This window comes from Talpa occidentalis, unplaced genomic scaffold, assembly GCF_014898055.3.
Source record: "Talpa occidentalis isolate TD23 unplaced genomic scaffold, MPIMG_talOcc4v2.1 talOcc4.14, whole genome shotgun sequence".
In the NCBI taxonomy this organism is placed as follows: domain Eukaryota; kingdom Metazoa; phylum Chordata; class Mammalia; order Eulipotyphla; family Talpidae; genus Talpa; species Talpa occidentalis.
This window is the reverse complement of record NW_023601433.1, coordinates 63,737,788-63,760,136: the sequence shown is the minus strand read 5'-3', so window position 1 is coordinate 63,760,136 and position 22,349 is coordinate 63,737,788. Positions and strand designations below refer to the sequence as shown.

The 22,349-nt window shown below is 35.2% G+C and overlaps 1 long non-coding RNA gene across 2 annotated transcripts in view; it reads left to right on the top strand.

Moving 5' to 3' along the window:
- Positions 1-393: 393 nt before the first annotated feature.
- LOC129145779 (uncharacterized) overlaps positions 394-22,349 on the top strand; it is a 43,757-nt gene continuing 21,801 nt past the window's right edge. Inside the window, exon 1 of one of the 2 annotated variants that reach the window (XR_008551819.1) lies at positions 394-430. This is a non-coding gene — a long non-coding RNA (uncharacterized LOC129145779). Of the gene's footprint in view, positions 436-22,349 lie in introns of both variants that reach the window. The other variant, XR_008551818.1, reaches the window with a different exon arrangement.

Sequence of the window (22,349 nt, the reverse complement as noted above, 5' to 3'; positions counted from 1 at the left end):
TGAGAAGCAGGTTTGGGGTCTCCTAAAACTTATTAAAATTGATACTACATTGACAGCCTTCCCATGGGATGGTTTGGCTATTGAAAGAAAATATGAACCTCCCAGGCACATTGGTCTTTTCCTTTCAAATTAGTCAGAGATCACAAAGTGTCATGAAAATGAAAAGTGGATCTTGATGACTAAACACCTCCCCACACACACCAAAATTGTCATGGCAAAAATAATGAATATTGTTTAGCAGTACCTGACACATAATAGATACATCATTAATATTTGTTGTTTTTTAATAAGAGCTACTAAGCAACAACCTGAAGTTGTTACTTTGTTCATTTAGCTTAAGGGAAAGAGACCACAGCTAAATTCAGAATGATGGACAACTTGACCCTGACCAGGCTTTGCTGTAGTTTGAAGTCCTGCGGCTGTCCAGAGGGTAAGGTAAGACCGTACATAGCACGTTATCCAGTACTTTCTTTTATGATGTACATTCCACCCTGAAGTAACATAGACCCTGGAAAGGATGTGCAGGAACCCATTTTCTTACTTAGCAGAGTAAAATTCTTTTTGCATGACCTGTAGGAAAAGAGAGAAAATACTTTTTGTCTTTCCTGGACATATTCAAGTGTTGTCCAATTTATTGGAGGGAAAGGTAAATAAAGTAGATTGGAGGGGACTGAGAGGCTGAATAAATTATTTGCTTTGATACAGTTTTATCCATACAAATGCATTCATTTTTATATTCACAACTGCCCTTACATTTCACATCAGGTGGTAGCCTGGTGGCAAGATTTGATGGCCAAATATAAGCATTAGGCTAAAAAAGATGGAAGAACAAAATAATTTGAAACAATTATTGAATTTTACTTAAAAGGTCTCACTTAGTTGTAGTTGGAAGAGTCCACCTACACCTATATTTAAGGAACAGAACAGATATCAATAAAATAAATAGAAAAAAATCAATGAAAACAAGATTGTCCTTTAATGAGGTCAATGACATTGATACAACTCATATACTAAGAATATTTGTATAAATTAAAATGGATTTTAGGCCTTTGTTCCCAAATATCTTTACAATAAGCCACACATCTTTATTACTTATTTCATAAAGGCATTGATCTATTAAAAATGACATTATGAAACCATTATCAACTATTAATATCTTAGAGCTTTTTTATTACCAGATTAGTTAGAATCTTAGAGATGGGAGCAAAAAAAATTTACTCTTGATGAGGGCCAATGTTTGGGAGATACGTAATATTCAATGTTATTGAGGACAAGCCCAAAGCAAGAGGAAGAAGTTTAACCTTATGGTGAAAATAGACTCTGGTTGCATACCTAGATGTTTCCTCCTCTTTGGACATTTGTTTGAATATCTTTAGGTTGAAATGTAACTTCTATTGAATCATATATATTAATTCTTTCATCTTTATTCTTATAAAAAGAATTAAAGGGGCTCCGCCACTTTATAGTCAGAAATTAGACTATAAAATGACAGAGAAGTGAGTCGCTATTGTAGCAAGTGAGAAATATTGTGTATAAAACATGGGACCACACACACAGCTACATCTATTTCTTCAATGTATAAGTGTGTCATATGTGCCAGTGATCATCTGTCCCATGTCACTGAAGCTGGGCTAATAATTTGGTGATAGGAACTCTGCTTTGGACACTGACATGTGGCTTGTGCTTACAGAAGCTATTGGGCAATTGGAACCTTGAAAGTGCTGCTGCCTGTAAGGGTATCCTAGACATGAACAGATTTGGGTCCTGATGTTATTGTATATGAGTTTCAGCCTGTCCTGCACAGTGTGTTCTAGCTGCAATGTCCAGTCTTGAGGCCCAGTTGAAAGCACAGGTTTTTCTTTGTGAGTTTCCTGACAATGGAATGATTACTGTTGGCATGAGATCCTGACCTCATCTGCTCTAAATTTCTATCATATCATTGTGTTAGAATTTGTGGTATTTTTCTACCTAGAACTTGTTCTGAATTTATGTAAAGGTCTAGATAGGAATCAGTCTGCAGGTTTGAGCAGATTTAGTTTTTACTTAAAGAGATAAAATGGATTTTATGAAACGGCTACATAAAGTCAGGTGACAGCTCTGTATCTGAAAGTAGTAGAGATCTGTATGAGTTGTTTGTTTTTTTCTTGGCAAAAAAAAAAAAAGAAAAACATTGCTTTAACAGAAAATGTCATAACTGAAATATCTACTCCTCACCCAAAATGAAGATAAAGTGAACAGAGGGGGTAAAGAATGAATTTGTCAAAAAGGTATTAGGTGTGAACATCACAAAAAAAAAGTCAACTGATGTGTTTGGGACATAAATAATGAGGATGAGTTAACAATTCCTTTCTTTATCCAACCTTCTTGATTCACTCCAGAAGAAACAAGATAGGAATATGCTTATATAGAAAAAGTAATCTTGAGCCAACCCTGGTGGCACAGGTGTTTGAGTGCAGTGCTGTGAAGCTGTCCACAGCCTCTGCAGCATGAGTTCGATCCTGGCTGGCCAGCGAGAATCCCCCATGGCATGGCAGACCTCTCCCATCTCACCCATTGCTCCCCTCAGCAGCGTATTTCATTCAGTCAGCCTGTTCTGCTCCCAGTTCTGTCTCTGGTGAATCCTCTCACCCTCCCACACATCTGACCTGTACCCCGGTTCTTGTATGCATAAATAAATAAATCTTAAAAAAACACAAAGTTGGAGGACGCACAAATAGAGCAATGTAGTAAAAAATTATTTTCTGTATTTATCATAATTTTGATAATTTATTATTGTTTGTAATTATTCTTTCTGAAAGTGATGTGTAATTGAAATCTGTAGTGCCTACTTTCTCTAAAGTGGCAGCTCATACCCTCTCAGGAATAAAGGACTATTCCCATATGGATATACTGTCCATATGGATATATGTCCATTATATTGGTCATATTAGATATATGACTCTATCATATCTTCCTTCAGGAAATACTGTGAACATTGTTCAGAGAAGGAATCCTATGTTTAAAAATTCCTGATATATCTCAAGTTGTCTCTTTGGCACATTGCTTGAGAGTATCAGTTAGCAAACCATATTTCAAAAGGAAATCACAAACTTTCTCTATCCCCAAACAGTTGTATTTTCTACTTCCTTAACAATTAATTTTTGCCCAGGCCCACAATCACAGTCCTGAGACCAGCATTTATTTCTAGTTTTTCCCTCTCCCTCGCCCTTATAATCAGTCAGTCTCCAATGGTTGATGATTATTTCCTTCCTCTGTTTCTGAGGTTGTTCCTTCTATATCATGTTAATTTCTTGTTGATCATTTCATTCAAAGATGATTCACCAACCTGTCCACCACAGTATAAAGCAAATTCACTTTCTTCATTATTTTTACATAGCTGCCCAATTAGAAGCCCTCGAAAGTCTTCCCATAATTTTTATCTTGCCATTCAAGATCTTCCATAGTAAGATCTCTCCTGCATACTCAGGAAAGAAGTCATGTATTATTTTTCAGGAGAGCCGGTTGTGGGATAAAATTGTTAAGAAAGTTTGGATTGTTTTCATTCTTGGGAAAAAAAAAACAAAATTAGCATCATCTCAGTTTGCAAGTGCATTTTGATATAGAGAGAAATTTGAGATAAGGGCCCTTGCTTAGGTGTCTCTGGCAAATAATCCAGATATGGTAAACCTACTTGTGAACTAGATTAGAAGACTTAAGACTGAAAAGGGAGAAATCTGATTGATAAGGGTAGAAAAAGAAATGGAGACACAAAAATCCAAGGTTTTGGATAACCTATGTTTCTAGTAAAATGATAAAAATCCCCAAAGAAATACAGAAATGGAAAGATAAACCAATTTAGGGGTTAGAGAATAAAAGAATTCTACTTTATACATTCTGTGTTTGAGATAAAGAGGTGCAGAGAAATGAAAGTGGCCAGTAGGTTATCCAGGACTAGAAACTCATGAGGTAGACTTTGCCTAGAGACATAGACTTTAATCATCTCTGTGGTTGAATTGTTGAAGTTGGGTGTGCTTTTATGTAGGAGAAGGTGTAGATAAAGGAGATAGAGTTAATGAATTTTATCATCATAGTTAGAGAGCAGGGAGGTTTAAAAAATAAATTGGAAAGGGGGAAACAATGAAGTAACGAGAACACTCTATTATGGTGTCATGGAAACCAACCAACAGAAGAGTTTGAAAAGCAGCTAAATCTGACAGTGTTGAGACAAATATAATGAGCAGTTGGGATGTCATAAAATTGATAATAAGGTCATTGGTGTCCTCTGTGGGTGCATTATTAGTCCAATGATTGGGAGGGTAACTAGAATTCAGGAAACTACAGAGAATGGATGGTGAGGAGGTGATACACGGTGGATAGGAGATTTTAAGAAAGTGGCAACAAACCCAAGGAGAATAAGATGGTAGCCCAGAAGTTCAAAAAGCTTATTTCTATGTGTTTTTTCAAACCCAGAGAAATATGAGCTTATTTCAAAACAGAAAAGAGATAAGAGAAATTCTATTTATTTCATCCAAAGGGGCTCAAACAGAAAGAGTGATGAGAGAGAACATTTACTTTAGAAAGAGTGTAGAGCATCTCTCTTCTGGGAAGAAGCTTGAGGAAGGACATAGGCCTAGGGGGAAAAATGAGTGTTGGGTGAATAAATAATAACGTCAACTAGCATGACAGTGATATGGAGAACATGAAGGAGAATGGCTTAAATAACCACTTGTTCTTTGTACACAGAGTTTAAAAATCATTCAGTAAAAGAAAATGCAATAAAAGCCTGGTTGAACTGGGTGACATGGCTTTTGGATGACAAACATTCAAAGAAATCACTTAATTGGTCATAAACATTTAGTGATATATCATCACTTACTATTTGCTAATTAATTCACTAAGGTTGGTGAAGATTAAATAGGGATGGTGAGATACTGGAAAATTTTATTTCCTGATCCTACGCACTCACACTCAACGTGAGCCAAAGCCCCGTTGTCAATGGTTACACCACTGTGATTCAGAAGAAAGCTGTTCCACATTAGTATATTAGATTTAAAACACATTGTTACTTTCAACATTAGCAAAAGCCACATGGTGTGTTGCAACAAAACAGAGGATTAGGGAGCCTAAATTTTTTCTAAAGTAAGCAAGCCTGTAGGGATGGTAAACACTACTCACTGTAACTTCAGGCTACAAGACTCATTTTTACCTAAAAAATAGAATGAATCCGAAAAGTGATGTTCATCAGAAACCAGTGGTTGGTGTTACTGAGAAAGAGGCAAACATTCAACTAATAGCATAAGTTGAAATGTAGAAAAGTTTCTCCACATGCATTTCTCTCTTTATTAAATAGGAATTAAATTAAAATTTGAACATTTCTTTGCAGAATAAATGTAGGAATCTGTTCAGCACTGTTTTTCCACCTACAAAGTCAATGGACTAATATTTCACTAGCACATACTTGCCTTTCACTTAAGAATATTTTATCCTTTTTTTTAAAAAAAAAAAAAGAATATTTTAAATTGGACATTACAGAGGAGTGTCTTCCTGTATCCCTGAATGCTCATTGTGGCCCATCAGGGAATGTCTAGAGACTTGCAGATGAGGAAAATAACCTCAATCCATTCTTCTTTAAACCTAATAATAAATATGATATTTATAGTCTTTGGTTATGATAACAATATGATCACCAGGGTTTAATCCTTCAACTACAAAATGAACCACAGATAAGATATTGAAACAATTTATTTTCTGAGAAATTAGAGCGACGTCATCGAAATAAGTGGAGTGCATCCTACCAGAACATTACTATCAGAATTCTTTGAGGCCTAAAGACAATAGTGGGCCCTGGAGAGGCTGGAAACACATCACATGGAAACCATGTAGCACTAGCAATCATGCTCTGTTGAAACTTCCACTTCAAGCATGGGAATTTACAGATAACCAAGGGGAGGAGACTAGAATGATGCATATACTAATTGATTTAGAGTTAGAGACATCAGTATAAACTTACATTTAGCATAATGTACAGACAAATTGTTATACAGAGAGAAATAATTATTGATATGTGTATGTACCCATGATATTTCCTTACTCTGTCAGCTGAGGCTCCAGTACATAGATCTTGGATTCTGATTATGTTCATGAGTAAGGAAGTCAGGGTTCCTTGGAAAAATGACTGCTTCCAGTACTGGGACAGGACTATTCAAGATGAGTCTGAAATATCTTCTAGAACCAGAGAGTAAGGGAATACTAAAGTGGAAACCCAAGATGGTCAGGCAAGTCAAATGGAAGCTAACCAAAAGCACTTCCAAAGTCAAAAGTTAGATTAATTTGAGAAGTAAAAAATGTTAGAATTTAACCTAAAGTGTAAAATAAATGCCCATGAGTTAACAGTGATCTGATTTTATAAATAAAAAGTGAGGGGGCCACAAATACATCATGTAAAATATTTCCATTTTATCTAACTGTATGAATTTATGTAGCTAGATAGTCTTCAAGGAGGGGAGTCAACTCTCCACCCCTTCATTGTGGGCTGGGCAGAGTGACTTCCACCAACTATAGCATGGTGAAGGGTAAGTAATTTTACAATGAGGACAACCTAACAAACTCAACCTCAGCCAAATAGTCATTTGGGCACTAGATGAGGCTGGTAGAAATGGGCTGTGTTTAAGCACTTTGTTTATTGTATGTTAAGATTTCTATTCCATTTGACTATAAGTTGTTTTCTTTAACTTTGCTTTATGTTTTCATACAAACTTTGTTAGGAAATATGGCTCCAACTTCATATCTACTCTCTTGAAAATATTGATTCACTAAACTGGTAGTGACAGTTTTGCAATTGAAAAAAATTCCTTCAGATTGAAAATCTTGGTAGATGTTGAGAAGGGAAAAGAGCATTAATTAAGTTTATTAATGACAAATCCCAGGTCTGGAATGACTTTTCCTCTTCGAGGGGTGAATAAATAAATATCATAGAACTTATGAAAAAAATTTCACATAAAAATAAAAACAAGAAAGTAATTTTAAAAGTAAGTTTATTTTGTGTTCTCAAAATTAAGAAATCTTGAAATTTATGCTATGATATAATTAGATAATAATTCTTTAGAATGGGATAAAAGTGAAGTTTGCTATACAGTAGTAGAGGAATATAAAGGTTTATAAAGGTTTAAAATAATGCCTTGGGCCCCCCTGGTGGTGCAAGGAGTTTTAAGACACAACTTATGAAGCAATCCACAGACATCGTAGCACGAGTTCTGTCCCTGGCCAGGGAACTACCCACATGGCGCAGCAGACCTCTCCTGACTCGCCTGCTGCTCCCCTCAGCAGTGTGTTTCGGTCGATCTGCCTGTTCTGTTCCCCACTCTGTTTCTGGTGAGTCCTCTCACCAACCCCTTCCCCACACACACACCTCTGGCCTGTACCCCAGTTCTTATATGCATAAATAAATAAATCTTTAAAAAATAAAATAAAATAATGCCTTAACTCTTAAAGGTATGTTCTTAAATATTTAAAAATTGAAAAGATATTTGAGATTTGTTTTCAAATATTCTAGTGCCTCCTCTCCTCTCCCTTCCTCAATGTAAGTGGAGTAATAAGTGATACATTATCAGCAAAACATTGATGATTTTTGAAGCTCAACTGAAAATGAAAAGTGCTAGTAACACATTGTTAAGTGAAAAGGCAAAATACGCAACAATTTGCAATGTGATGTCAGTGTGTGCATTTGCAGGGAAACAAAGGCTCAAAGACTGCACACCAGAGTTTTGTCACTGGCCATCTTAGAGAGATAGGATTGTAAGGCATTTTTTTCTTAAGTTTTAGAAATGCCACATATTTCCAAAATGGCATTTATTATTTTTCAAGTGAAAAAATAATTTCAAAAGCAATTAAAATACTAGATGTCATAAACAAAGACAATTTTCAAAAAGAAAAACATGGCTCTGTATTGGATCACTGCAATTAGCACCAAAGTTCCTTGATAGACAGCACCTTTGTACAGTATATAGATGTAATTGCTGACCTAAAACTATGAAAGAACTAAAGTTATAAAATTGTACACTTTTACTGAAAATGTGTTTTATATTTTTTGTTGTTGTTTAATTGTATGAATTGAGAGAAGAGGAAATATGGGGCCAAAAATAGAAAGATGAGAAACTTAAATTTTATAGATTATCTTACTGCTATCACCATCATTATATTAATTCTGAGATTGCTTAAAAATTTCCTTATTAAATTTTAATCTAAATTCCTTGAGTTCTTGGGGCCTCCCCAGTGGTGCAGCAGGTTGAACGCTAATTAATCCACTAATTAATTAGCTGTCCAAAGCCTCTGCATCGCAGGTTCGATTCCTGGCCAGCCAGAGAGAAACCCACATGGCGTGGCAGACCTCTCCTGTCTTGCCTGCTGCTCCCCTCAGCAGTGTCTTCGGTCCGTCTGCCTGTTCTGCTCCCCACTCTCTCTGGTGAATTCTCTTACCCTCCTGAACCTCTGACCTGTACCCCAGTTCTTGTATAAATAAATAAATCTTAAAATATATATAATATATATATAAAATAAAATCATTGAGTTCTTTAAACAACAGTTGACTTCATAGAATCACCACACAGACATACAAAAATAATTATATGAGAGACTGGAGACCTAAATTACTCATTTATAAAGAAGACTTAAATTGGAACTTACTTCTTTGTGAATTTGGCATTTTGGAATAGAAATTATTTTAACATTCTCCTGAATTTCAAGTGGTATAATCTCGGTGCACCATTTAGGTGCTGGTGTTGTCAAGCCATCACGTTGTTTAAGACACCCATGGGATCATTTTTAAAAATCTCTTTTTAAGAGTAATCTACTATCATGGCATCCTTGTCCAGAAGTGGGATTCCTAAAATATTTTTTGAAGTGAGTTAGTCTCTTCATTTCCTTTTTCAATTATAATTGTATGACATATTTAAAACCTTTCTTGTACTGTAGTAAAGTCAGGAATATATACACAGTTTGGGTGTTTGAGTTTAAGTGTTTTACGGAATGTGTTTCAATGTAAAAAAAAATAATAGAACTGGGCAAATTTGTGACTAAATAGTTAGAGCTTGTGACAAAATAGCAAAATAAGGGTATTGTAGAAGTCTTGAAAAGTGAACTGTTCTCTGAAAACTTGTTTGTTTGCTCACATGAGCAATCTCTATCCTAAGAAGAGAGAGCTGTTTTCTTAAAGAAGCAAACTGTTGGCCTGGATAAAGTGGATTGCAACAATTTCTTTTTTTTTTTTTGCAATGGTTCTCTTTTTTTTTAATTTTAATTTTATTTTTATATTCCCCATACAATTGTAACCCCCTTATTTTGACCCCAATCCCTCCTTTCCCCACCCCCCAAATCCCACAGAGTATCTCTGGTTCATAGTTGTTTGTTGATTTTGATTTTCACTTTCTTATAGTTATTCATTTTCCTGGTCTCTTATTTAAGTTTTCTAGATTCCTGCTATGAGTGAGACCATCCGGTATTTTTCTTTTTCTTTCTGGTTTATTTCGCTGAGCATGATCCCTTCCAGTTCCATCCATGTTGCTGCAAATTGCATGTGTTTATCTTTTTGAAGGTGGAGTAATATTCCATGGTGTATATGTACCACATCTTCTTGATCCAGTCATCTATTTTTGGGCATCTGGGCTGTTTCCAAAGCTTAGCTATTGTAAACAGTGCTGCTATAAACATAGGGGTGCAGGTGCCCTTTGGAATTACTGTTTCTGTGTCCTTTGGGTAAATACCTAGTAGTAGAATTGCTGGATCATATGGAAGCTCTATGTTTAGTAGTTCAAGAAATCTCCACACAGCTCTCCACAGTGGTTGGACCAGTTTGCACTCCCACCAACAGTGCAGGAGGGTTCCTTTTTCTCCACACCCTCGCCAACATTTGTTGTTGCTAGTTTTTTTTTTTAATATGTGCCATTCTCACTGGTGTGAGATGGTATCTCATGGTAGTTTTGATTTGTATTTCCCTGATTACAAGTGATGTTGAACATTTTTTCATATGCCTGTTGGCCATTTGCATTTCCTCTTCAGAGAAGTTTCTTTTTAGCTCTTCTGCCCATTTTTTGACTGGATTATTTTCTTTGTTGTTGTTGAGTCTCATCAGCTCTTTGTAGATTTTTGTGATCAGTCCTTTATCATTAGTGTTGTGTGCAAAAATGTTCTCCCAGTCGGTGGGGTTTCTCTTTGTTTTTGTTATTGTCTCTTTTGCTGTGCAGAAGCTCTTTAATTTGATGTAGTCCCAGCTGTTTATCTTTGCCTTCACTATCACTGCTTTGGGTGATGTGTCTGTAAAGATGTCTTTGATGTGCTTGTCATGTAGTGTTTCGCCTATATTTTCTTCTATGTATTTTATGGTTTCAGGTCTTATGTCTAGTTCTTTAATCCATTTTGAGTTGATTTTTGTGTATGGTGTGAGGTAGTAGTCAAGCTTCATTCTTTTGCATGTAGCAACCCAGTTTTCCCAGCACCATTTATTGAACAAACTTTCTTTGCTCCAATGCATATTCTTTGCTCCTTTGTCAAAGATGGATTGCAACAATTTCTTCAAGCAACAAGCAAAATATGGTTTAAGGCTTTACCTTCTTGGAATAAACTGTCGAGTTATGTGGACATAGGTGGCTTCTTTTCTTAGTTCCAAAAGATAATCAATTGACAAAAGATTGTACCAATGCTCACTTGAACATTTTTTTCTTTATAACAAGCTGCCCTCAACCACACTACCTTTAGTAACCCCTGGACCTAAGAGGTAGTGAGTGTGTGCTATGGTGCAGGTATGAGTTTAATTCAAAGAGTGCAAGTTTGATCAAATTTTCTTCCTCAGAAGAGCAGAAAAGCTAATGGCATAGTGGGGCTCTGTGACTCCTAGTTGTCTGCTTATCCCAACTGTCAAACCACTGCTTCACCAACAAACAGTTGAGTGGGACATTTATTTTACACTGTACACCATCACAGCCAGAATGGAAAGTGGAAATACCTGGGCAGATGTTTAGCCTCATAGGGAAGAACTTTACAGGATGCCAGCTCAAGTGAAACTGGGGTGTTCAATCACTCTAGTCTAATGATTCTGGAAAAAAACAGGAAAATGGATGAAGAAGGCAGAGAGAATGGTGACCATTGGACACCCATGGCTTGAAAAATATTCTGAAACTGAGAATTCCCCCATTCATAACATAGCAAATCTACTTAAAGGAATAGTTATATGCAGAGGAGGAATTCTAAAGCAAAGAATGAACTCTTAGGATAAAAAGAATTCTTCACATGCTGGTGTTAAAATGAATTTTACCAAATGGAAGGACATCCCTTTTTAATAGCATATTGGACTGCCATGAGATGGTGTACAGTATACTTTGACGATAAATCCAGAAGAAAAATGGGTTGGTGACACATCATAGGACATTATTACTAAGGAACTTATGGAGAAGTGACAGAATGTTTGCCATTTTAAATAACTTTGCAGCCACTTGAGGGCATGGTTAATGCCATCTCTTTTGGCAAGCCCTTCAATGGCATGGCACCTCACCCTGGCCTGCAATTCCCAAAAACTGTTCCATCCAAAAGTTACTATTTATTCCTTACTAGAAGTTCACCTGCTATTTCTAAAACTACTATTAATAGAGCCTCCAAAATGCTCCTGCCTGCTGAATAAGTCACAGAAATAGTAACACGCTGCAATCTGCTATGGAAACTTGTCAATTAAAATAATGGATCTTAGTCGCAAATCATTATCACAGTTTGACTTTAAAGTGAATGGATGAAGTATAAGGGTAAAGGAAGGACAGCACGAAGAAAAATTTACCAAATGATTCGGATTTGGCTGGTTTTCGCAGAGCGCTCAGGATGTAGGGAAGACTATGCAGTTTACTATGGAGTTGAGTCAGGTTTGGTGGGTGTGAAATCTTCGGGTAGACTGGGAGACCTAGCAGATAAAGCTTCTAAGTATTTCTGATGTTGTCTTTTTAAATAAACATGTTTAAAATGAAATAAAAAACCCTTTTGTTATGTTAGGTATGTGCATATGGACAGAAGATCACAAAATAAATAATGTAACCAGTGCCCATATAAAGTACAGGTATAGTTAGAGTGAGCTGGAAGCTTCCAGTTTTTTCCCTTCCACTTCCAGTAGTTCCAAAATGTAACCACTTTTCTGTCTTGTATTACCATTGGTTATTTTCCCTGCCTTTCTGTTCTCTGTATGTGGAATCATATTCTATTTATCCTTTTATGCCAGGCTACATTTGCTCAGTACTGAAGTAATTACTGAGAGCTGAGGTACTGATGTTAGTCTGAGTGTGTAATGCTACATCAGTATTACAACATTCATACTGTCATCTGTCCTCATGCTGTATTCATTCTCACTGTTGTGTAGTATTGCATCTTGTGACTATACCACAATTTACCCTGAATTATTGGTGAACATTGGGTGGTTGGAGGTTTTGGCTATTTCACATAAGGCTGCTATGAAAATTCTAATACATGTCTTTTCTTCATCATTGATTCTCCTTTCTGCTGGCTATTTTGCTAGAAGTAGAAATGATAGATCATAAGGGGAATGTACGCATTTAGCCTTAGGAGGTTCTGCCAGTCTTTGAAAGTGGTCTTAACTATTTATACTCCTAACAATACAATGTGAAGCTCCAATTGCTCTATGCCTTGGTATTCGCTGTATTTTTCACTTGGTAAGTCTCTGAGTGGACACTCAGTAAACATATTGGTGGAAACGAATGAATGACCATGGAGAGGAGTATCTTGAACACATGGAGGAAAAAGAATGATGTAATTTTTTAATAAACTGATTTTTTTTTTTAAATTTCAAGCAGTGTTATCTGTTGGGGACTAGCTTATGCTTAACAATTTAAAGCTATTGCCTTCTTCGCTGGAAGGGATCATGCTCAGCGAAATAAGCCAGAAAGAAAAAGAAAAATACTGGATGGTCTCACTCATAGCAGGAATCTAGAAAACTTAAATAAGGGACCAGGAAAAAGAATAACTATAAGAAAGTAAAAATCAAAATCAACAAACAACTATGAACCAGAGACACTCTATGGGGGATGGGGGGTAGGGAGGGGAGGAATTGGGGTCAAAATAAGGGGGTCGCAATTGTATGGGGAATATAAAAATAAAATTTATAATAAAAAATAAATAAATAAAGCTATTGCCTTCTTTAGTGAGATTTTTTTTGAACACACAGTTAAAACAACTCTATAGACAACCTAAGAATTAGGAAAGCTGGCACGTCAATGCTGAGGAGGGTAGACATTACAAACGCAAATTCTCTTGTTCTGTCCTGTCCTATTCCTAGCTATCATATTTGCTATTACTTTCATAGTTATATAAGTAATTCATCTGCACTATTTTTTAAAGTATCTAATATTGTCTTCTAGTGATAGCAAAAGCTAGTATTTTGATCCACAAAGCAGCTGCTACCTTTGTCACTATTTTTAGTTCTTACAAGTAATAAGTTTAGATACAGAGTGCTGAAATATTATTGTATGCATTTTCATTTGTAATTACATGACTGCAAATCTTAAAGAAGTCATTTAATGCATTCCTCTATTTCTGGGTTTTTAATCATTCCAGACAGATAGCCCTCTACAAATTCTTAAAATTTCCTGAAAAAAATAATAAAATGGCATGACCTGTTTTGGTATCACCCTGAAGCATCAGACTCCTAATTTTTAATAATCTTCTTTATATTTTATCCCTACTTGTGATATCATACTTTTCCGAGCTAGGAAAAATGTTTTTCCTTTTGAGTTTTAAAAACCCAAATGGCCTTTCCTTTCCTTTCCTTGTCACTTTTTGAAAAGGCTGCCCTCTACCCTAAAGGCACACTGTCCTGTCTCCTGTACAGTTATATGGTTTGTGTCTCCCTGCACACTCTAATTTGCATTATAACTGAAGTAAAGGTGGATGCTGTTGTTTGCAGCCACAGGAATAGCAAATGCAGAGGTGTTGGAAATACTGTCATAGTTGTCGAAGGAAGTCTCTGTCAGCATTTTTCAGAAGAAAACAGCAGGAGCTTTTTATAACGTAACTTTAATTACAACGGCCAAGCCCCCTGGCATAGGCTGAGGATCTGTTTATGATACACCTGCCAAGAATAATCTGAAATGGCTCCAGACGTGTGTCTCAGAAGTGGTGTCACCCCCTACAGGTGCTTGCTTTTTTCCTTCCCCTGTCCCTGGGCTCTGTTCCTGTTGGTCTAGCTGCTTCAATATACAGCACTTTAAAAGAAAATGAAGAGCCATAATCAGTGAGGTGAGATTAACAAGTCACTTAGTAAAGCTGACATATCTGTGACATAGCTACGTATCTCCAATTTTCAAGCTGTGACCTGGAAATCTAAATTAAAGAAATAAAACATAATAGGTCATTTTTCACCTTCCCCAAAGTTGATTTTTGGAGATTTGTATTTTGAATGTGACCTTTAAGAGCCTAGACAGATCTTAAAACCTCAAAAAACCAACCAGCAGATGGCAATGTACAGACTTCCCTGAGGCTTTCAAGACTGCCTATTCTGAAAAGTGACTGTTAAATTTGTGATTTAGTTTGACAAAAGGAACTCATGAGTAAGGAAGTATTTAAATTAAATAAAGATCGAGCAAATTTATCTATTCATGTTTCCATTAATATTTGGTAGGTGATTTGTGATTTTAGATTTTCCCTAATCTTTGAGGAGAATATATTATAATAATCTCCAGGATTTTTAGTTCCTTGTATTTACTCTATTCCCTTGTAATGCAGTTAAAATGAAGAATATTTAAATGCTCTGAGCAAATACTGTGTTTTGCTAACAATAACAAAAATTCAGTTTAATACTAAGCTTCCTACTAAATTTATTTCCTACATTCCATGATATTTATATAATCTACTTGTTTGTAAAATATTTCCAAGGTAGATTATCAAAATATTTCAGAATTTCTACACTAAGATTCTGGTAAGAGGAGCAAGAGTTGTAAGAGTTGGGTTCTTTCAACAAAAGCATTAATGAAAGCAAGTGGCTGTACCTTCAGGTCATTGGGAGCTGAACGCTGCAACTCTCTTTTCAAACTCACTCTCCAGGAGTGAAAATGAGACGAGTTACAGGGTTTCCTCTTACTCCCCTCACTGACTGCTGAAGGGCAGCTATTCTTAACTGGGTAGAAGGTGAGGAAACTGCTAGATTTCATTATTACAAGTTGTAAAGTTCTAACATTAATTTGCCTCATAACGTGAACTGAAAGGCATTGAGCCCAACACTGGATGCTGTATAGCTCTTTTGCTAATGCAAGGGTAAGCTGCTAATATTAATTATCAGTCAATATAGGAAATCTAATACATGCATTATTATAGTGTTTTTCTCTTTATACATTCTGCTAGCTCATGCACACCAGGGAAGCGAAGGGATATTGGAATCAGTAGCAGATGAATGATGGATGAATCATAAATTGGATTGTGTGTTGGTTTATTTAATTAGTTTATTAGAGTTCTCTGGAAACATCTAGGCTCTGCAAAATTAATATATACAAGAATATTTAGCTGTCCAATTAGGAAAACATAAATTAGTCATATCATCTATGCTGTAAAAACCACAACTGCCAAAAGAAATTAAACAAATGAAAGGCTAATAAAAATAAATGTTTGCATGTATTCTGAATGCCTGTGCATGAAGGCAGTGAAGTAGCCCGATTTATTAAGAAGACATCTTCTTCCAAATGAGCTTGGTCATTTGATAGGACAACTTTTTACCCACCTTGCTTAATTATATGTTTATATATTTATTGTTTGGTTGATGGGATCAGGTGATCTTTCCAATAACAGAATTTGTTACTTTTTTTTTTAGAATTTGTTACATTTTTAAGACTTTCTTTTATAGCTAAAATTATAACACAGAACTAAGATAACTGTTAGAACATAACCCTGTATTATAGACTCATGTTGTTGAGAAGCTAAAAATTCTACTTGGATTAATCATCTATTTTGTTTCTGGACACCTGGGGATGAAAAACCATTGGTTAAGTATGCACCACCATTTTTCTGAGCAGTAACTATGGGAAAAACTAGATTCATTTTAGGATCTACCTTAGCATGAGCTTCGTGAACCCTCAAAGTTGAATTTTCATCCAATAGTCAAAATTCTTCTTTTAGTCCTTTCACTTTGTCAGTAAATAATTGACCATGGAAATCATGGAATCTGAGCTAGATGAAGAAAAAAGATAATTTAATGACTGTATATCCTATATAAGACGTCTAGGGTTTCACTGTCTTAAAAACTAGAGGTTTTTGATAATGTTAACCATGAAATGATTCTCAAGAGAAAGAGATTGTGGAATTCAATACAGTCTTTGTTTCCAATTATCTCTGAAGCTTGAGTAACCAATTGTGAATTCTCATGTGCAATTCTAGGATCATATGATTTTCAGAGGCCTGGAAATATTTGTCACTGTTCATACCACCTGGTAAATAGAATTTGTGTGTAAAGCAGAGCAGGTGCTGCCCATTCAGAACTAGATGAACTCACTGCAAGATTCTGGCAAAGGAACAAAGAAAAACCTGTGAAGTACATGAAAATATTGTCAGGCATTTATGAGCCATTTTGCACACGTGCGTGCACACACACACGGGTAAAAGCTGTGGCTAATCAGTAACAATACTGAGGGCAGAACTTAGTCCTATGGACATCTGAGGAAAATCCGATCACTTCTTCACTACCAATCCCCATAACTGCAAACCCTTTTGTGAATCTCTCTGTTTTAGTATACCAAATTGATTTGCTTAATTTTATGTTATGCATCTCAGACTTTGCTCTTGGGATTTTTGAGGTATATAATTTAAAAATTCTATTAGAAAAAACAACTCTATTAAATTAGGCTGATGGTGGTGAAGCAGCTTGTGCCTGTGATATTTTTATCTCTGTTTTGGGACACAATTCTCAATTGGAAGTTAGTTTCACTCAGAATTTTGAAAATACTAGTCTACCACTTCAGTCTTTGATGGGTGCTGTTGAGACAACAGCTCTCAGTCCCATATTCATATCTCTGCAGGTACTCTGTACCATTTTATGTTCTTTTCCATAATTATTCTTTCCAAGTTTCATCAGTTTTTGGATTAGCTGATATCTTCTCTTCTGCATTCTATTCATCCCCCTTCAATTAGATTATTGCATTTTTTTCTTTGCATCTTTCTTATAACTGTACTTTTCTACTTCTTTTTATTCCTTTTTTTTAAAGATTATTTATGCATACAAGAGCCGAGGTATAGGCCAGAGGTGTGGGGGGGTGAGAGGATTACCAAAGACAGAGTTGGGAACAGAACAGGCAGATAAATCGAAGTACACTGCTGAGGGGAGCAGCAGGCGAGTCAGGAGAGGTCTACTGTGCCATGTGGGTTGCTCCCTGGCCAGGGATTGAACTCTGTGCTGCAGAGGCTGTGTCTAAACCTCTTGCGCCACCAGGGAGGCCCTCTTTTTATTTCTTTATCCTCCTATATTTTGTCTTTTTTTTAAACTCATAATTATTTTTCATTGAACAAAAATTGAAAACTGGTTTTTAGATAATTTAAAATTATGTGTATAATTTCATTTCTAGAAGCTTAATCTGTTTTTTGCTTTTTATAGTTCTTGATCCTTGCGCAAGTTTTTGATTAGCTTTTATTTCCTTGAATTTGTAATTATTGATCATATTCCTATATCTGGTAATCAAGTACTTGGCACACTTGGGTTTCTAATTATGCCTTTGTGAAACATTTGGTCAACATTGGTAACTTTGAGTGCTTAGTCATTTTAGACTGGGAGTTTAAATTTGGTTTATCTCAATTTATGGACATCCTGAGAGGCCTGGCTACAGGACACTTTATCCCATAGAAGTTAGATGTGGTATACAGGGTAGGTTTCAATGGCACTGTATCCAAAATTAATTTTTTGGCTTCACCTACTCGGACCATACAAGTATGCTAGTAGATAATCCTTTAATAACGCTCCCTTTCACTAAAAGTATAGTTTTATCATAACTTAGGCTATAATGAATATCTCAGTTTCAATTTCCCAAGGTTTTGTTTCTAATACCTTCTCAACCATTAAAGTCTTAGCTGTTAGATACCTTAGGTGGCAGTGAATTCTTCTTTTATTAAATATAATTCACATACCTTTGAATTCACTTAGAAATTATTCCGTTCATTGGGTTTTAGTCTATTAACAAAACTGTGTGACCCTTACCACCACGTTATTCCAGAATATGTCATTACTCCAAAAGGAATTCCATACCCATAAGCAGTCAATTTCCATCACCCTCTTTCCAGTTCCTGTCAATCACTAATCTATTTCCTATCCCTATAGATTTCCCTATTCTGGACATTTCAAATAAAATGAATCATACAATTGAAACTGTTGGTGTTTGATCTCACTGAGCATAATGCTTTTGTTATTCATCCATGTTGTAGCATACATCAACATTTCATTCCTTCTTATGGCTGAATAATAATCTCTTGTGTGAATATGCCACATGATGTTTATCCATTTGTCAACTCATATGTATTTGAGCTGTTTCCACTTTGGAGACTGTTATTAATAATATTACTATGCACATTCATTTATAACTTTTGTGTGGATATTTTTTTTCTTATAAGTATCTAACTGGAAATAGAATTTGTCTGGATTATTATTATTATTATTATTATTACTTTAACATTTTTGGGAACCACTAACTGCAGCTGTGCTATTTTACATTCCTGTCAGCAATGTATGAAAGCATAAACTTCTGCACATCTTTGCCTACACTTGTTATTATATCTCTCTTTTATTATCACCATCCTATAATAGGATGAACTGGTGTCTCATTGTTGTTTGATCTGCATTTTCTAATGAGTAATGATATTGAGCATCTGTTCATATGCTTGTTGGTCATTTGCATATCATCTTTAGCAAAATTTCTGTTTAAATGTTTTACCCAATTTTAAATCAAATTGTAGTTTTACTGTTTTTAAAACAAGTCCCTAGATATTTGATTTGTAAACATTTTCTCCTATTCTGTGGGTTGTCTTTTTACTTTGATTGTCTTTTGAAATAAGAAAATTTTTATTTTAATGAAGTCCAATTTTTTTGGTTGCTTGTACTGGTGGTGTCATGCAAGAAACCATTGGGTTTCTTCACTTACCAATAATTTCAGTTTTCTCTTTATTTTCGACCCTTAGAAATTTCTTTCACTTTTGTGCATGTTTAGATATGTGCTTAATAGGAGGTTTGTTGTATTTTTCCCCTAGCATTTCTTTATATTTTATAGGAGGAAGGATATTATAATATCAAATAAACCTTATTTGATGAAATGGATATGATAGTTCTTACCATCTTGATATCTGGAATCACTAAAGTAGATGCTAAAGAACACTTTCTTGGGAACATGTATTACTTAATATCTATATATGACAAGCAATTTACTTAATAGCTCAGCCTGAAAATTCTCATTTTAAAATGGTGTTAATATGAATACAGTTGTGAGGGTTAAACAAGATAATATGTGTGGCCAGAACATTCTAAAAACTCACTAAATGTTGTACAGCTATATCTTTAGTAATAATATAGTTATTTTCAAAGTGTCTTTTGAAATTGCTGTGTCAGTTATTTAGCCACTTATTTCCTTTCAATAAAAGTAAAATATTTTCAGAAAGTATTTTGCTTAGTGGGAATTTGTTGAGAACTACTGTATTTATTAACTTGGCTTATAAAGTAGGACAAAGTCTAAGGGAACATAATAATAAACTGATAAAGGTCACAAAATTAAATCTCAGTAGAACTGAGATTTAAACCCAACTTGCCTGACTGATATATATCCGTTTTAACAATCCCTTAAATCTGATTCCTCATTTTATGTAATTATTTTCTAATAACTCATTCTCTACAACTCTTTCCCATTATGTGTGGTGATTTTCTTTCTAAGTCTATAGTCACTAACAGTAAGAAATATTCAAATTCCAATTAATTGAAATTGAATGAAATTTAAAGTTCCTCAATTACATGAACCACATTAAAAATGCTTCCTAACCCCAAGTGTCTAGTGGCTATCATTCTGAACACCACAGAAAATTTCTGTCATTGTAGAAAGTCCCATTCATACTATTTTAAGGTTTTTATTTTTTTTGATTTGTTTTTGAGGGAACTATATAATGAGCAGTGTCAGCTTTTGTTTGCTCCATCACCCTGCAAAATCAAGACAATTTTTCCTCACTGTAGCCACATTTAATAACATCAATACTTGCAAGCTAGGGAAAAGATTCTGTTTGGTTGATATTTGTTCTTTATTGCTCTATGCAATGAATGAGGCGTCCTTTTCCTATCCTAACCTAGAGATTGGCTACCATCGCTTCATTGGGCACACAACAACATTTCAAAACAAAGTGACTCACTACCTAAGAATAAGTTTAAGCACAGTTCAAATGAAAGTGTATAAAATTTTATATTCCTAAGACTGAATCCTTTATAACCCATTATTTCCATTAGATAAATTCTACTATGTATGGAAAATTTTTAATTCTTTACATCAAAAAATTGTGGTATAAAAAGAAGGAAGGATATTATATCAGTAAGCATTTATTTCAATTTTATAGAAAGTAAGAAATTGATTAGCACAACAAGGTACTATTAATAAAAACTCTAAAATGTAATGTCTATCAAGTGAAGACCATAACACTCTTTACTTAACTATTCTTAACACAACATGATTCCTGGCAGAGAAATTGAGACAAATTATAGTAAAAAAGCTACAAATACCCATTATCAAGGTGAAGATGGAGTAGACACCTCTATTTCTTGGATCAATGATTTATTCAGATTCTTGTATATTTCTGCTTTAAGAGACCTCATGGCCAGTATGATCTTGATTTTCAAGGTTATTTCATGAGTCAAAAACTAAAGAGAAAGGAGATGAGAATCTCTGTCCTTTTGTGAAACAAGAAAACAAATTCTGATTTTATAGTATCCTGATTTTACTGATTCTGAGCTAGACAATTTCATTTCTTGGCAAAAGGAATGATTTCATGCATTGGTCCTAAGTGACAAGGCAGTGCTTAGGAAGCATCACACTTATTTTCTTAGTTTTAATACCTAGTGGAAAAAAAGTTAGCTTTTAAAGTGGAAGCTCATAAGAGGCATCAGAAAATGAATGTATTCAGTTTATTAAAGGAATGGATTAGAAAGAATAGGTTCTATAAGAACAGGTATGGTCTGTGATGCCTTCTTTTGCTACTTGCATAGCAGTTGGCCATTTAGTAAATAATCATTGATTCATGTGATTGAGACAAAAGAGAGAAGTCCCAAATCTTACCTTAAGATATAGGACCTTTCTAATTATGGCTAAGATAAACTGCTATTTAGTTAATTAAGTTTATCTAAATGAATGTAGCCACAATAGATGAGTAGTGGTCTGTATTGAACATAAAAGAAAGTCAGTGTATAGAAATGTCAAAGTGATAGATATATCAGTGATGCTAATGGGAGTAGGATAGGCAGTAGCACTCTGATATAAGTACCCAGTATGAATAGGACAGATCATCTCTGAATAAAAAAGAGACATATGTAATTCCTGAAGCCTGCGATTGTTTGAGGGTGTGTTCCATAAGAATGAATATTCAGTTCCCTGTCCTTTAATTCTTGCTCATGGCTTAATTCATGATTATTTTTCCCATGCCAGTTATAGACTGTGAATATATGATTTTCCTAACCACCACATTTCTATTACTTTATAAATCCAATTCCTCTTTTAAATGTCAATTTCTCCTATCTGGGTTATTGTGACTCAGTTCTCTCAAAACGGATCACCCCCTAAAGCACTGATAAGAGAACCTTGCTATGCCTGGAAAAGTTTGAGGACCCTTGGCCAATGGTGACCCCCAATATGCAGAAATTTGATGAGGTTCAGGGAAAGAACTACCTCTTTTTTTATCAATAGTCTTCTATAATGGACCAATGACTGATACAAAGAGAAAAAAAAAAAAAACCTCCCAGTTCTCAGTCTGACATGTAAAAAGCTTGGAAGTTCTTCTCTGACCTCACAAGGAAAGAAAAAAAATATGAAAATCAACACCCTTTATCAGATCTACCAGAAAATTGAGATCAGAGAGTAAATAACAGCCCTGGTAACTGGAGAGATGGGCAAATACTGAGAATTCTGGTTTACTGGGAGCAGAAACTGCCAAGAGCCAGTTACTGATAGGAAAAATTAAATAGCATTTACCTAATCACTAGAGATTGATAAGACTTAGCTTGAGAGATAAAAACATCAGGGGTCCCAGATTAAAAGTTCCTCCACACTCATGACTTTTACCTCCAGGAACCCCATAGGATCTCAGAGAAAAGATCAGAGAAAATTTTCATGTTTCTA